At 36.3% G+C, this 16538-nt stretch overlaps 1 protein-coding gene across 2 annotated transcripts in view; it reads left to right on the top strand.

Moving 5' to 3' along the window:
* LOC138703264 (phenoloxidase-activating factor 2) overlaps positions 1-16538 on the top strand; it is a 97020-nt gene that overhangs the window by 18158 nt on the left and 62324 nt on the right. The window lies entirely within an intron of this gene.

The following is a 16538-nucleotide window of genomic DNA, read 5'->3' as shown; positions in this document are numbered from 1 at the left end:
CATGAGCAAGCAGATGGTGCGTCGCTGCTGTAGACAATTTTCAGCAGGACGCCAAAATGTGCAGGACGAGGAGCGCAGTGGGAAGCCAACCATTATCACAGACGACCTTGTGGAGCAACGCACCATCTTCTTGCTCATGATCTTGTGCCCATAGACCTGGCACAGCTGACGATAAATTTCAATCGGCGCTATGTCCTGGAATAGGAGCGTCCATCTTCAACCAATGAAACGAAGCTACTGAGAGCTTTCGGGAAGTTCCGCTAGAGCATACGCCTTGCCAGGACATTACTATATGACGTACACGCAGTCGCTTCGCGCAACATAATGTTTGCTAGCTGTGGGACGAGTGGGAAAGTTATTTTATGGACGCGCCTCGTACATTGTTGGAATTGTTGTATGGATTGAAAACTCATTTTATAATCAGTGTTATTCTGTCTCTGACCGTGGTGTGATTGAGAAATATGAGCAGATAATTATATAATATGGAAAGTGAATCGGAAGCAGTTTTATAACATTACGAGGAAGAAAGTTATGATATTTTTTATGAGTGTCTTAGTGAAACTGAAGATGAAGTTCATCAAATTGAAGACCTGGACTGTGATTATGATAATGGTGATAATGATGGGTTTACTGATGAAGTTGCGTCTAAAATTGTGCAACACACAAACGAGGAAGCAGAGAGAAGGAGTGTCTAAGAAACAAGTCCAACTGAAACCCTCGCATTCATAGGTACTCTCATTTTGATGGGCGCAAATAACTACAACAACCTAGGTTACCATGACTTTGGTCCCAAGAGCTTGGAAGGTCAGTATACATAGCCAGCATGAGCCGGAACAGATTTCGTGATCTTCTATCATCAGATTTGATGATAAGAACACAAGGCAGGTTGGAGATCTAATGACAAGAAAACAAACAGGCGGCACTTTTATCTAGAGGAACTGTGGTTACAACTAATCAAGCCAAATGTGGAACATCGTGCTGGAAACATAATTGGACTGCAGAATATTATCATTATGTCAATGGAAGCCATCCTCAAGAAGAAAATCACAAAAACAACGCAGAATTAGCAGCAGCCAGTAGGGAAACGGAGATACCATACATGTAGCAAATGGTTTTGCACCAAGAGTGAAAAACTAAATAAATTAGGAAAAACAACCATTGTTTCTGGAAAATGCAACTTGTATGTGTGTGAAAAACACAGTCAAAAGACAAACACACGCTGTGAGTGTGTGAATGAGGTGGATCAATCTGAATGAAGATGTGAATTATGCATAAGAATTTGTTCAAGCATTAATTTTCAATAATTAATTTAATTTGACAATTTTCAAGATATAAAACATATTTGTTTCTTTATTTACATTATTTCTGACTTAATTCACTCAATACAGAAATAATACTTACGCAAAAATTGTAAATACAACCATAAAGCTAATATATAATGGTGGACATTAATTAGCCCTCCCTTGGTCCAGCGTGTTACTAAAAAAAGCTTGGTCCATCTAGGGTTAAGAATGGTGTGCGACAAGGAGATACGCTGGCGTGTCTCCTTTTTAATGTTGCATTGGAGAAGGTAGTAAGAGATGCAAACCTACTTAGCAGAGGGACCATATTTTATAAATCAGTGCAGATACTCGCATACGCCGATGATGTATAGTGGCAAGATCTAGAAGGGCAATGGAAGATGCATTCTTGAATATAGAAAAGGCAGGAAGGAATATGGGATTGACCATTAATCAATCGAAAACTAAATACATGGCTTGTGGAAAGGCAAACCTCAAGAATATGCCATCCTCAATAACAATAGGCAGATATGACTTCGAGAGAGTGGATGAGTTTAAATACCTGGGATCAACAGTTACTCATTCTAATGATATTTCATATGAAATAAAGCAGAGGTTAATGGCTGCCAATAGAGCTTACTTCGCCTTAAGAAAATTACTTTGTTCAAGAATTTTATCTCGTACCACAAAGATAACTATCTATAAAACACTTATAAGACCTGTACTAGCATATGCTGCTGAGACGTGGTCCCTAACAAAAAAGGACGCTGGAAATTTGGATGCCTTTGAGAGGAAGATACTCCGTAAAATAATTGGCCCAGTATTCGAGAGAGGAAGATGGAGAAGGCGATATAATAATGAGTTGTATTCCATCTATAAAGATCCGCCTATTAGAAGAATAGTAAAAGCAGCAAGATTAAGGTGGGCTGGGCACGTGGCACGGATGAAGCCGTGGACGACCAAGAATAAGATGGCTGGATGGAGTTGAGGAAGACATATGTGAGATGGGATATAGGAATTGGAAAGCAATTTCGCAGGATCGAGACAACTGGCGGAAAATCGTGGAAGAGGCCAAGGTTCACAATGAGCTGTAGCGCCAAGAAAGAAGAAGAAGAAGAAGATAAAATGCTTCTCATCGTTTCCTCCGGGAGAGGAATAGAGTTGTGTTGTAGATTTACGACACGTAGAAAAGGTTCATGATGTGTTCCATGCATAATGAGTAGGGTTTTTCAGTTGGTTATTTAACGACGCTGTATCAACTACGAGGTTATTTAGCGTCGATTAGATTAGTGATAGCGAGATGGTATTTGGCGAGATGAAGCAGAGGATTCGCCATAGATTACCTGGAATTCACCTTACGGTTGGGGAAAACCTCGGAAAACCCCAACCAGATAATCAGCCCAAACAGGGATCGAACCCGCGCCCGAGCGCAACTTCAGACCGGCAGGCAAGCGCCTTAACCGACTGAGCTACGCCCGTGGCTTAATGAGTAGATGCCTAAACATGGGTAAACGGAGAAACTCTTGAGAAAAACTCCATGAGTAGGGTTACGGACAGTTTGTATTTTAAGACCCGTGTACTCGTAAAAGTAAAAAGTGACGAAATGTCCGTATGAAAGATTGGAGAATGTTGGGTTTTAGTGAAATAACTGTCTTTGGGTAGGAAACTACGGATGAATTTTTGGGAAAGCAAATATGTCCGTATTTTTGTATCCAAAATAAGGTAACCCTACACATGAGCGACTTTGTACACTTGTAGAAAAATCTCGGCTAGACCGGATGTGTAATTCAGACTGCCTCCTGTGTAACAGACCGGTGGTTTAGACCACGCAGCGACTACAGAGATTAAACACAGTATACACAAATAGTTCAGCATCCGATTTTTCACTTTACGATATCTATAACACATCACTGCTGTAGTTGAAAACAAATTTTAGGGGTAGGCCTACTGTTGAAATCTCCTTGATCAGACAAGTCTATATGGACTCGTACTGCACTTCTTCTCCAAGGTTACTTCTTCGTCATGCAGTCGCCTCTTCAGACCTCATTCCAGATTGCAGCCACAATTGCACATAAGGCAAGAAATTAAACACTGACACTGGTGGCCCAACACTTTTTACGAACAAAAGCCTAAAAGCTCTTTTACTAGAAGAGTAATACTCCAATTTCTAAAGACTTCTTATTAGCATCATCCCTAATCTGTTCTGATATTGTACGAGTAGTAGTGAGTGATTTTATGTTTAGTGTATCTTTATCCGTAGATTATTTTACTGTTGTTCCTTAAGGTTTCCGAAACCTTCAATGTCACAATCAAGCCACTCTTTGGCTGATTTTGAGCATGTGTCTTGGGATGGACTTAAGCTCAGATTTCAAACTTGAACACACGTAGAACAACCAATTTTTTTTTCCATTTATTACTACCAGCCAACTGTTTTCTTTGTGAAAATAGACTAATCGTACTGACCTTCTGACCAACATTTTGGAAAATCTGTTGGTAGGCCTACAACTTTTAAATTTTCACTTACTTCGTCGGTCTCCAAAACAGCTTCTAATCAGACAGCCATCCTCCAAATGTATGTCTCGTTGTGTTCTGGGATATTTCGTGAACACTACGTTCTGTTTGTTTTCTTTTTGAATATTCAAGATTCATGAACACACGAAAAGTCATATTTCCCTCCTCCAGCAAACTGCTAGCATTACGCCTGAGCGAGTTTTAAAATTTTTCAAATACCTAACATCGTCCATTTCAAAGTGTGTTAAAGACTAGTTAAACGTAGTTAATATATTTTCGAATCTATATTTTTTTGCTGGTACGGTAACAGCAAGTTTTAATTTTAGACTGTACGGCGTACGGCGTACCGGCCCAACTACAGCACTGTAACACATACATATTACTATAGGCCAGCCGTGGCGAAAATGTGACTCACGAGCACATTGTGGCTCGCAATGATAGCTGTGCATTTTTCTTACTTCCTGCCTTTCCCAACCCCCACCCTCTCACTCACTGGAATCAAACTCCGTTCCATTTGCTTATTTGTCTCTGACCTGCGAGTGGCGTATCGTCCAATGTCTCTCTCGAAACCAATGTACCTCTACAAAAACGAAAGTTTCAAGGAGGCTGGGAGGACACATTTTTTTGCTGCCAATATGATGAGAATATTAAATGTATGATTTGTTTACAAGTATTACGAGAAAACGGTTATATAACATAAAACAGCACTATACTACATGTCACTCATGAAATATTAAAAGGTGAATTATTATTATTATTATTATTATTATTATTATTATTATTATTATTATTATTATTTCTGTACGTCGATCCTTTTTCAGCTAATGTACGAATAATGCTGTTACATCTTCAATTTAAACTCACAGATTTACAATGTGCTATTAAATGAAAGCTAGATGTAATGACTTGACAAATGTTGAACTTTTCAAATCTTTGCCAAAAAATAAATATCAGAAGTTCCGTTCTTTCGCTTGCTCTGTTGAAGCCATGTTTGCTACAACTTACGTTTGTGAAAAATTATTTTCAACTATGAAAATATCAAAAACCAAATTTAGATCACGACTGACAGACAAATACCTTCATGATCAACTACGATCGGCAGTAAGTGACATAATTCCTGATTTTGAAACTCTGTCGCAGAGACATTCTGAAGACAATTAATAGGTTGTGATAAAGTGTCCTATGTTTCTTTGTTCATTTCTTTCTTCGTTACACGTACTAAACATTAGTTTGTAACCTTATACTGTATAAAATTATATTTAAGTGCTTGACATAAGGAAAATGAAATCCGTTAACAAGTCAGACAGTTGCTTCACTTCCCCTTTGGTTGTCCGCCTCCCTCTATAGGTGCTATGCACGTTGCAGGTTACAGAGTGGCTCGGCGCACGATGACATTTTCGCCACGGCTCCTATAGGTGATTTGGTTACGCCTTTACGCAATCGGGCTATGCCTCAAGAAAGTAAGATAACACTCTTGCACTCAATTGGGTTATGTGCTATAGACAAGGGAAGAGGGGAACTGACTGCTGTCTCTGATTTTTAAACTGTGGGAATTCCCACAATAGGGTTTCTATAGCTTGACGTGTTTGTGGATTTGTTTTCAGTAAAAGAAGTCCAGATCATAGCATGTGAAGAGGAACTAATTCTTTTATCACTATACTCAGACTCTTTAGACCGACTTCGTACCTTCTATCTGGATTTTAACAGATTTTATATATTATATTTGGGACTTCGTCTGTAGATGAATAAAATATTTATTGAAAAATAGGAACTTTTATTTTGCTCCCTCTCACTCGACGATATGCGTCACAGGAAGAACAATTTTGTTTGTATACATCTTAAGTCTCATTAGTGAAATATGTTACTAGTCAGCAATGTGTACAATGGAGGGGGGAAATGATTGGCACCCTATCCCGTTATCTCCTGACTTTGTTGCCTCATGAGTGTCACTTATGAATTTCCAACTGTCTTCGGACAGTTGACTAAACAACGTTAACGTTTAAGCAGGGTGTACACCAAATGCAGCATTTTATCTCGCAACGAAACATTTGTTGCAACTGTTGCAGACGCGTCTGTTCCTATAACAACAAATGAAGTGCTCCTCACGGGTTGCAACTGCATTTCGCAGGTCTTCACAACGTGTTGCAATCAGTGTTGCCAACTCGATTCTTAAAAATCCGCTGTGAAGCCGTGCAAAAACCGCTAAATTGCTATATTGTCAATGTAAAATTATATTATTTTGCCGCTGTGAGTGCTAGAAATACCCGCTAAATCCCTATATCAGCAATACAAATTTCATAAATTTTATCCGCTAAACTAATGCCGAAAAACGCTAGATATAACGGGAAAACCGCTGAATTGGCAATACTGGTTGCAACAAAGGGCGATGCTGCGCTGACCGATGTCTCACAACAAATATGGTTGGGACATTTCAAATTGCGCATGGGCGAGGATAGAAAAAAAAATGTCATCAGTTCCTTACAGCTTTTGACAGTGCGTTGTAGATTGTAGAGCTGTGCCATATTTGTTTTCCAGTGTTTAAAGTTACCTGACCCTGAGTTTTGCATTCCTTTTCCTAATCTTGTCATCAGTAGTACCAAGATGTGATCAAATGTAAATAAATTGATTTACAGTAGTTACAAAATCTATTGGGGTCATTTCTGAGTTCTTTGACGAATCCATCAGCTTTTTTTTTGTCATTGCTTGGATGAACCCAGTAACCTCTTCCTTGTCCCTCGTCCAAAAATTGAATAATTTGATGAACAGATACTAGGAGGCTAGAGAAAACCTGATGCAAAAGAAGCGGTAAAGCAAGTTAAATTCACTTCCCTGTTTATTACCATACGTAAGACGAATGTCAAAGATGGTAAAAACAAGATAACTTGATTGTTTATTACCAAGACTGTGATAAAAGTCAAAAGTGTGAATTACAAGATAAGTAGACATACCTGTTTCTTACCGGGGATTTTATTACCCGTCTGAAATATCTGAAAGTGGATTTTTTTATATTATCTATATTATTAAGAACTGACTTAACTTGTTACCATCAAACGACGGAGGAGCAAAAAATGAGTGATATCAAATAAAAAAAATTGAAAAAAATTGACTTACCTGGCTTTTCCCTGGGATGACTGATTATTGATTACTGTATCCTGTTTTTTTCTTAATTTGGGCCCTAAAATATTTCTCTAAAACTAATTTCGAATTTAAGTTACAGCAAATGATATTATTTTTACATACAACAAATGAAAATTATGCATACATTAAGAAAAAATGTCAAATTTCACCACCATCTTCTCCCTTTAACACCAACATTTCTGAATTCAATCTTAATTGGTATTTGCCAGAATGCCATTAGTTGTTAAAGTTTTGAATTAATTCTTCAGAATAAGGTTGTATTGTTTGGCTAGATTGTAAAATACAAAGATAGGCCGTAGAAATCTTATTAAAAGCGGAATTCTAAGCATGGGCACGAGAAATGCAGTTGAAATGTTTAGATTTATTATTTTTTAATTTGCAACATTGTTGCTTCCATTTGTTACTTGTAATTCATTAAGTTCATGTTGCTGTAATACTTAAATCAGGGCTGGGCATGAGAGCGGCTCAGTCTAGCCGGCCAGAGCTGCTCTCGCTCCGTAAGGCACTTCAATTCCAAGCAAGAGCAGAACGCTCACGCAGTGGCGGACTCACATTACAGCTACCTTCCCTGCATTAATATAACAAGAGCCACGGTTTTTCTATTCATTCAGTCTGTCAGTACATAACAGTTTATAAGAATATTACATCAATCCACTGTACATTACAGAATTTATAATTTACTTACTTACTTACAAATGACTTTCAAGGAACCCGAAGGTTCATTGCCGCCCTCACATAAGCCCGCCATCGGTCCCTATCCTGTGCAAGATTAATCCAGTCTCTATCATCATATCCCACCTCCCTCAAATCCATTTTAATATTATCCTCCCATCTACGTCTCGGCCTCCCCAAAGGTCTTTTTTCCTCCGGTCTCCCAACTAACGCTCTATATGCATTTTTTGATTTGCCCATACGTGCTACTTACCCTGCCCATCTCAAACGTCTGGATTTAATGTTCCTAATTATGTCAGGTGAAGAATACAATGCGTGCAGTTCTGCGTTGTGTAACTTTCTCCATTCTCCTGTAACTTCATCCCGCTTAGCCCCAAATATTTTCCTAAGCACCTTATTCTCAAACACCCTTAACCTATGTTCCTCTCAGAGTGAGAGTCCAAGTTTCACAACCATACAGAACAACCGGTAATATAACTGTTTTATAAATTCTAACTTTCAGATTTTTTGACAGCAGACTAGATGATAAAAGCTTCTCAACCGAATAATAACACGCATTTCCCATATTTATTCTGCGTTTAATTTCCTCCCGAGTGTCATTTATATTTGTTACTGTTGCTCCAAGATATTTGAATTTTTCCACCCCTTCGAAGGATAAATCTCCAATTTTTATATTTCCATTTCGTACAATATTCTGGTCACGAGACACAATCATATACTTTGTCTTTTCGGGATTTACTTCCAAACCGATCGCTTTACTTGCTTCAAGTAAAATTTCCGTGTTTTCCCTAATCGTTTGTGGATTTTCTCTTAACATATTCACGTCATCCGCATAGACAAGAAGCTGATGTAACCCGTTCAATTCCAAATCCTGCCTGTTATCCTGAACTTTCCTAATGGCATATTCTAAAGCGAAGTTAAAAAGTAAAGGTGATAGTGCATCTCCCTGCTTTAGCCCGCAGTGAATTGGAAAAGCATCAGATAGAAACTGACCTATACGGACTCTGCTGTATGTTTCACTGAGACACATTTTAATTAATCGAACTAGTTTCTTGGGAATACCAAATTCAATAAGAATATCATATAATACTTCCCTCTTAACCGAGTCATATGCCTTTTTGAAATCTATGAATAACTGATGTACTAAGTACTGTGCCCTTATACTCCCATTTTTTCTCCATTATCTGTCGAATACAAAAAATCTGATCAATAGTCGATCTATTACGCCTAAAACCGCACTGATGATCCCCAATAATTTCATCTACGTACGGAGCTAATCTTCTCAAAAGAATATTGGACAAAATTTTATACGACGTCAACAAAAGTTATATTCCTCGAAAGTTACCACAGTTTGTTTTGTCCCCCTTCTTAAAAATAGGTACAATTATGGACTCCTTCCATTGTTCTGGTACAATTTCCTTTTCCCAAATAGCAACTACAAGTTTATAAATTTCGCTATATAATGCACTTCCACCCTCTTGTATTAATTCTGCTGGAATTTGATCGATACCTGGAGACTTGTACTTTTTCAGATTTTCTATCGCAATTTCGACTTCTGAAAGCGTGGGTTCGGGTATAAATGGCTCAGCAGTTTGTATTTCAATTTCGTCCTGATCATTTCTATTTGGCCTATGTACATTTAGTAGTTGCGCAAAATAGTTTTTCCATCTGTTAAGATTGATGGAGAGTCTGCAAGCAAGTCACCATTCTCATCCTTGATCACGTTTACCCTTGCCTGATATCCGTTCTTAAATTCCTTTATACCCTTATATAAATCTCTAATGTTTTTATTCTTACTATTTGTTTCTCTCTCATTCAGTTTTTCCTTCAAGTAACCTCTCTTTTTATTCCTAAGTGTACGACTTGCTTCCCGTCTTTCATTGAAATAATTATCTCTCTTCTCCTCAACTGGATCCTGTAAGAATTTCAATTTTGCCTGTTTCCTTCTTTCTACTGCAATGCAACAATCTTCATCAAACCACGGTTTCTTTTTCTTAGTTTCATAATAACCTATGCTCTGCTCAGCTGCAATTTTGATACTATCTCTGATATTTTCCCACACGCTGTTAACATCTAATTCTTTCTCAACTTCGTCGGAACTTTCTAAAGTGGCAAATCTATTCGAAATTTCGACCTGATAATTTTGCTTAGTTTCCTCGTCCTTTAATTTCAAAATATTGAATTTAGTAATATTAACTTGTTGCTCATTTATAATTTATAACACTCTTATTAATTTAATGAAATAAACTTCGCTCTATGCATACACACAAATCATTAGGCTTATTTACATAACCCATACGCACATACTGCAATCTCCTCAGCACGATTCTACGAGACAGGCGTATGGCTTCCACTTCCCCTACTTGCTGTGGACAGAGTTCATCTGCCAATATAATTAAACATCGCTTGATGAATTCACCTTCTTTGAATGTTTTCAATTCCTTTGCAATTTCGTGGCAAATTTTGTAGCTAATTCTCATAGCCGATTCACTAAGTGCATTATTGTCATCCTGTTAATACATAATATATATAATATAATATGATATGATATGATATGATATGATATGATATGATATGATATGATATGATATATGATATGATATATGATATGATACGATACGATATGATATATGATATATGATATATGATATGATATGATATGATATGATATGATATGATATGATATGATATGATATGATATGATATGATATGATATGATATGATATGATATGATATGATATGATATGATATGATATGATATGATATGATATGATATGATATGATATGATATGATATATGATATGATATATTATGATATATGATATGACCATAAATTAATACAACTTAAAAACATGTTTCTCAGGTACATTATATTAGAGTATCTATTCGATATTTATATTGTATTATAAGTTATTATAGTACATTTAGTAATACATAATTTTAAATTATACAAGTATTATGATATATCATAGTATAGTATATTACAGTTCATGATATATAATATGATATATGATATATCATGAACTGTAATATACTATACTATGATAAATCATAACACTTGCATAATTTAAAATTATATATTACTATATATATATATATATATATATATATATAAAATAACTTATAATGCAATGTAAATATCAAATAGATACTCTAATATAATGTACCTGAGAAACATTTTCTTTAAGTTGTATTAATTTATGGCGTTCATTACCAACATATTTGTCATATTCAGTAGCATGTTGTAAAGAATAATGTCGTTGGATATTGAACTTCTTAATCAGTTGGAGTGTTTTATGCCAAATTAGACACTTTGCTAATCCACTGCTCTCTACCAAAAAGACCTCCTCCCATGATACATTAAAAGCATTGGGAGTAGCGGGCCGCTTTAGTGTATGAGCGGAAGCTCCGTCTTCAAAGTTCGTCTCATACTTCAGAGTCACCACTGCACCGACACTGAATGACGTACAGTATGCTTACGTCACAGCGCTCGCAAGATGCGCTCTTTAAAGCACACAGCGCTCATTTCTCAGTATCACGTAATGTGCCCAGCCTTGACCTAAATTGTGATTTGTAGGAAGGAACGTATTGAACTTACTTTTTTGCCGTAATAATTATTGAATGAAATTTTGTACATTGATATGTTGACTGACAATAATGTCCTAAAATATATGAAGATCATTTTGAAGTTTTCGCCTTCAAAATTAAAAATATCCTGGTTTTACTTTAAGGGGACACTCAACTTAAAAATTGGAGAAAAAGTGTCCTAGAAATGAAAAATTAAATTTCTACACTAATTTACGTGACAGAACTAAATCAATACGCGGAATTCTTCCCCTGTTCATTGAGAAGTCACAGTCAACTGCACAAAGCCAAAAAAATAAAAAATGATAATTAAAAGTGATATTTCAATCAATCATTAATTGAAGTATCACTTTTAATTATCATTTTTTATTTTTTGGCTTTGTGCATTTGACTGTGACTTCTCAATGAATAGGGGAAGAATTCTGCGTATTGATTTAGTTCTGTCACGTAAATTAGTGTAGGAATTTAATTTTTCATTTCTATGACACTTTTTCTCAATTTTTAAGTTGAGTGTCCCCTTAAGTATTCCTATCCTAATCGTATTGAAATGGAATAACGATGGCGGCCGACTGGCTGATTGCGCTACATCCACGGACTCTATTGTATTGTAGAGTAGTGTATTGTATTGTATTTATTAACATTCCATGGTAGGCCTATTCGTACATTGCTTCACAGCTAGAATACTACTATAAAGTTTTAATTTATAGTCATAGTCTAGATGAAATATATACAGAAGAGGTTTACAATATAGTCTACTAGAACAACACAAAATTTTAGTATCAATTTCAAGAAGCGTTGTTGAATGTCATGAATTCACCTACAGAATAGAAGGCTTGAGAAATTAGGTACTTCTTTAATTTGGCCCTAAGTAATCTCATGTTTTGAGTTTCATTTTTGATATCCATAGGGAGGCTATTAAAAATGTTTACTGTCATATAACGGACTTTTTGGTAGCACAATAGACTTGCCGATGGAGTATGAAAGTCATTTTATGCTATGAACTGTTGAATTAGTTACAAAGTTTTCAAGATTACATACGAGGAAGATTATTAATGGAAAAAAATATACTGACAAGACATGGGCATTATTTGTAGTTTTTTGAAAATAGCCCTACACGATTTCCTAGATTTGGCACCTACTGTTACTCTAATTACTCTTTTTTTTGTACTAGGAATATACTGTTACATCTGTGGAATTTTCTCAGAATAATCTTCCAAAACTCATTACCGAGTGGAAGTATGCAAAATATACTGTTTTAATGTATTTACTATCTTTTGCATAGATCTAATAGCAAAACATGCTGAATTTAGTTTGGGGGTAATTTCTTTAATATGATTTTTCCAATTAATACATTATCGATTTTTAAGTCAAATGTGGTTGTTGTTTCTAATAGTGACCTAGTGTTAATTATTGCGCTTGAAATTTACGAGGTTGAATTTGGACTGAATTTAAATTTAATTATGTTACTTTTGTTACAATTTAATACTAATTTATTGACTGAGAACCAGTCACATATTTTGAAGAGAATTTCCTCTGTTGAAGATTGGAATATGTTGGAGTTATTGGCTGTAATTACTATACTTGTGTCATCTGCAAATAATATGGAATGACCTACATCTTTTATTAGGGGGCAAGATCATTTATGAACACTAGAAAAAGTAGGGGACCTAATATTGATCCTTGAGGAATTCCATTATTAATAGTTCCCCATGTCGAGGTAGATTTCATAGTTGTATTGATTTCGACTTTTGTTTCCTATCTATGAGATATTAGTGAAACCATTAGTGTGCAACGACTTTAATTCCATAATATTCTAATTTGTCTAGCAGCATTTTATGATTTATACAGTCAAATGCTTTGGATAAATCACAGAAAATCCCTCCAACTTGTAATTGTTTATTAACTGCCTCCAGAATTTTGTCAGTTAAACTAAATGTTGCATTTTCTGTGCCTTTATTTTTCCTAAATCCAAACTGTTCTGGGACTAAAATGTTGTATCTTTCTAGATGACGATAATCTTTTTCAAAGATTTTAGAGAAGACTGTAGAAGTGACATGGGTCTGATCGCAACCCATCAATAAAGCGATTCAAACAATAGCAGGCCAAATTTTAAAAATGATTCTTTAAGTAAAAAACGTACACAATTAAATAAATTTCTACAAAAGTTATTTTATTCATAACAACATGAAACAATTAAGAATTAAATTTAATTGTACAAACTTACAGGGCATCCGGGTTTGAATCGGGGACCTCTTGATCTGCAGCCGAATACTCTCATTATTGACCTATATCACGATTTGTATCAAATATGAATGAGGTCTCGCCCACCTCATTATATTTTGCTCGACTAGTATGACTAGTCAGTTTGTTTTTATACCATTAAGTACGAGAAAAATTCGTACCGGCACCGGGAATCGAACCCAGGACTTCTCAGCTGTGCGCGCTGAGTGCTCTCTAACCAACTGAGCAATGCGCTCCTGTACATATATGACGTGTATCGTCTCAAGTGCAGGCAGTAAGGCCGTAACACGATACTACGAGAGGAGTTCGGCCGGCGTCGTGAATCGGGTCCCGGCATAGCTCAGTTGGTTAGAGAGCACTCAGCGCGCACAGCTGAGAGGTCCTGGGTTCGATTCCCGGTGCCGGTACGAATTTTTCTCGTACTTAATGGTATAAAAACAAACTGACTAGTCATACTAGTCGAGCAAAATATAATGAGGTGGGCGAGACCTCATTCATATTTGATACATATATGATGTTAACAGTTTAAAGAAACTGTTGTTGAATATGGCCATAAAGTCATGTAATATGCGCTCCTGTACATATATGACGTGTATCGTCTCAAGTGCAGGCAGTAAGGCTGTAACAAGATACTACGAGAGGAGTTCGGCCGGCATCGTGAATCGGGTCCCGGCATAGCTCATTTGGTTAGAAAGCACTCAGCGCGCAAAGCTGAGAGGTCCTGGGTTCGATTCCCGGTGCCGGTACGAATTTTTCTCGTACTTAATGGTGTATCACGATTGTTTTTAATAATATGATCAGGTTTCACTGTTACAATGAGGGGTAATACAGCAGTGAACAAGTCGGGGGAATTCTATATACCAGCATGGACGAAAAAAAAATAGTAATGGTGAAACAAACGTTACAAATTTTATTATGTTCGTAGGGTTCCTTCATTAGGCTTGCGGTTTCGTTTCGCGAACATCCCTACTCACAAAATAAAATGTAATTTTTAACACTTGTATCGTAAGTGACTATTACATAAAGTAAAGAAGAAATGTGACTTTGCAAAAGTAACTTTTTACATACATACATACATACAGTCCACACATACATACATACATACATACATACATACATACATACATACATACATACATACATACATACATACATACAGTCCACACTTGTGGAGTAACGGTTAGCGCGTCTGGCCGCGAAACCATGTGGCTCGGGTTCGATTCCCTGTTGGGGCAAGTTACCTGGTTGAGTTTTTCCGGGGTTTTTCCTCAACCCAATATGAGCAAATGCTGGGTAACTTTCGGTGCTGGACCCCGGACTCATTGCACCGACATTATCACCTTCATCTCATCCAGACGCTAAATAACCTAAGCTGTTAATAAAGCGTCGTAAAATAACCTACATACTTACATACATAATGTATTTTAGCATTTATTAATATATTTTTACATTGTAGTTTTTATTTTGATTTGTAAAATAACTAAACAATGGAAAACTCGGGTTATAACATTCTTTTAATATAACAAACATTAATAATACAATTTGATTGGGTGGAGATAATTTAATCGTGATCCTTACTATGTATTGTATACAACAGTTCAGATAACTGCGGTTCTTTTCAAAAGGTTTAGAATTTGAAAACTGTCTTCCCAATGAATTGCTAATCATTATTCTTATATTTTGTTGAGACGAACTATGGAAAATATATTTCAGATAGTATCAGTAATTATGATAATAGTCTTAGAAAAAAAGTTTTGTAGCAGAGTTACTTCTAAGTCTCAGAAAGGAGACTGTGCGCATGATCAAAGGACGTGCGACCTGGGTCACAAGCTGAGGACTAGTTGAGGTAATAAAATTAGTTTTGTTTCGTTGTATGATCATGAGCACTGCCTCCTTTCTAGGACTTGCAAAGTATCTATGCGACAACTTTTTTTCTAAGACTGTACATCTATTGTCAGGTAGTATATCTCACCTTGACAATATGTGTCGGAGGAAGAACAATTGTTTGTATGCATCTGAAGTCTGATTAGTGCAATATGTAGCTAATCGGTGATGTATGTAATGGAGGGGGGAAAGGAACTGGCCACCCTACTCAAACATCTCCTGGCCTAGTTGCCTCACAAAAATTAATTACCAGAATTGCATAAAAATACATTTTCCAAAGCCACCTTATAACTGTACCATGTTACAAAATGTCTGTAGATGCAGTAACTAATGTTTGTGCCATTATGACAGTTATCTTTAAATAACTTGAAAACGATTAGAGATATCTCAAAACAGATTGCACCACGGTTTTTTTTTTTTTTTTTTCAGAAAATTTCACGTGATTTTGAGTACCTACATAATCCCCTTTCCATTTATAATTTCAAAGTTGCGTCCAAAATGGCGGCTTTGAGATAGCTGAGGGCTAGAATCGAATTTGTCACTAGTAGAGCATTTGGTTTTACAAATACTGGTAACACTTATAGTAATCGAAAATCAAGCATGTGGAAGATATTTGTATGGTTCCAGACTTTTAATTCACTCTGTATTATATTATATACATAGCGCGTGTTGGTTCGAACCTTGAGAAACTTGGCTATGATCTGTAGAGAAATTGAACATTTTCATGTAGGAAATATGAAGGACTACATGTAGTCCAAGGAATTTCATTGGCCATCACAATTTAATCACAGTCTAGTATATACAGTCACGAAGCTTGAGTTGTGAGGGTGCTAGGAACAATAGACTGTGCCGGTACTATTTTGCATTGTCTATAATGAGGCGATCGTAGCGATCCTAGTGGTTAGCAACTATCTATGGATGCATATTTACTACGTATTGAGCTTCGTGACTGTATATACTAGACTGTGATTTAATGTTATATCCATCCACTCCATCTGTTACGTGTCAGTATCTTTCGTCAGTTCAAGGATCAGATTAGCGTAGGCACACAGTCTGATTCTTCCGGAACATCTTTCTAAGATCCTTGCATTTCCTAGAGTTCTTTTAGTGTCTCGGGAGATAGATCTGGCTAGCGGCACTATCGAGTCCATTACAAACTACTGCCTTCTTAAATTAATATTCGTATACAGGTGATTCAGTGACTTGCTACAAACTTTCAGGGATGAT

The sequence above is a fragment of the Periplaneta americana genome, chromosome 7, assembly GCF_040183065.1.
Source record: "Periplaneta americana isolate PAMFEO1 chromosome 7, P.americana_PAMFEO1_priV1, whole genome shotgun sequence".
Taxonomy (NCBI): Eukaryota; Metazoa; Arthropoda; class Insecta; order Blattodea; family Blattidae; genus Periplaneta; species Periplaneta americana.
The sequence above is the reverse complement of the archived record's forward strand: the minus strand, read 5'-3'. Positions and strand labels throughout refer to the sequence as shown.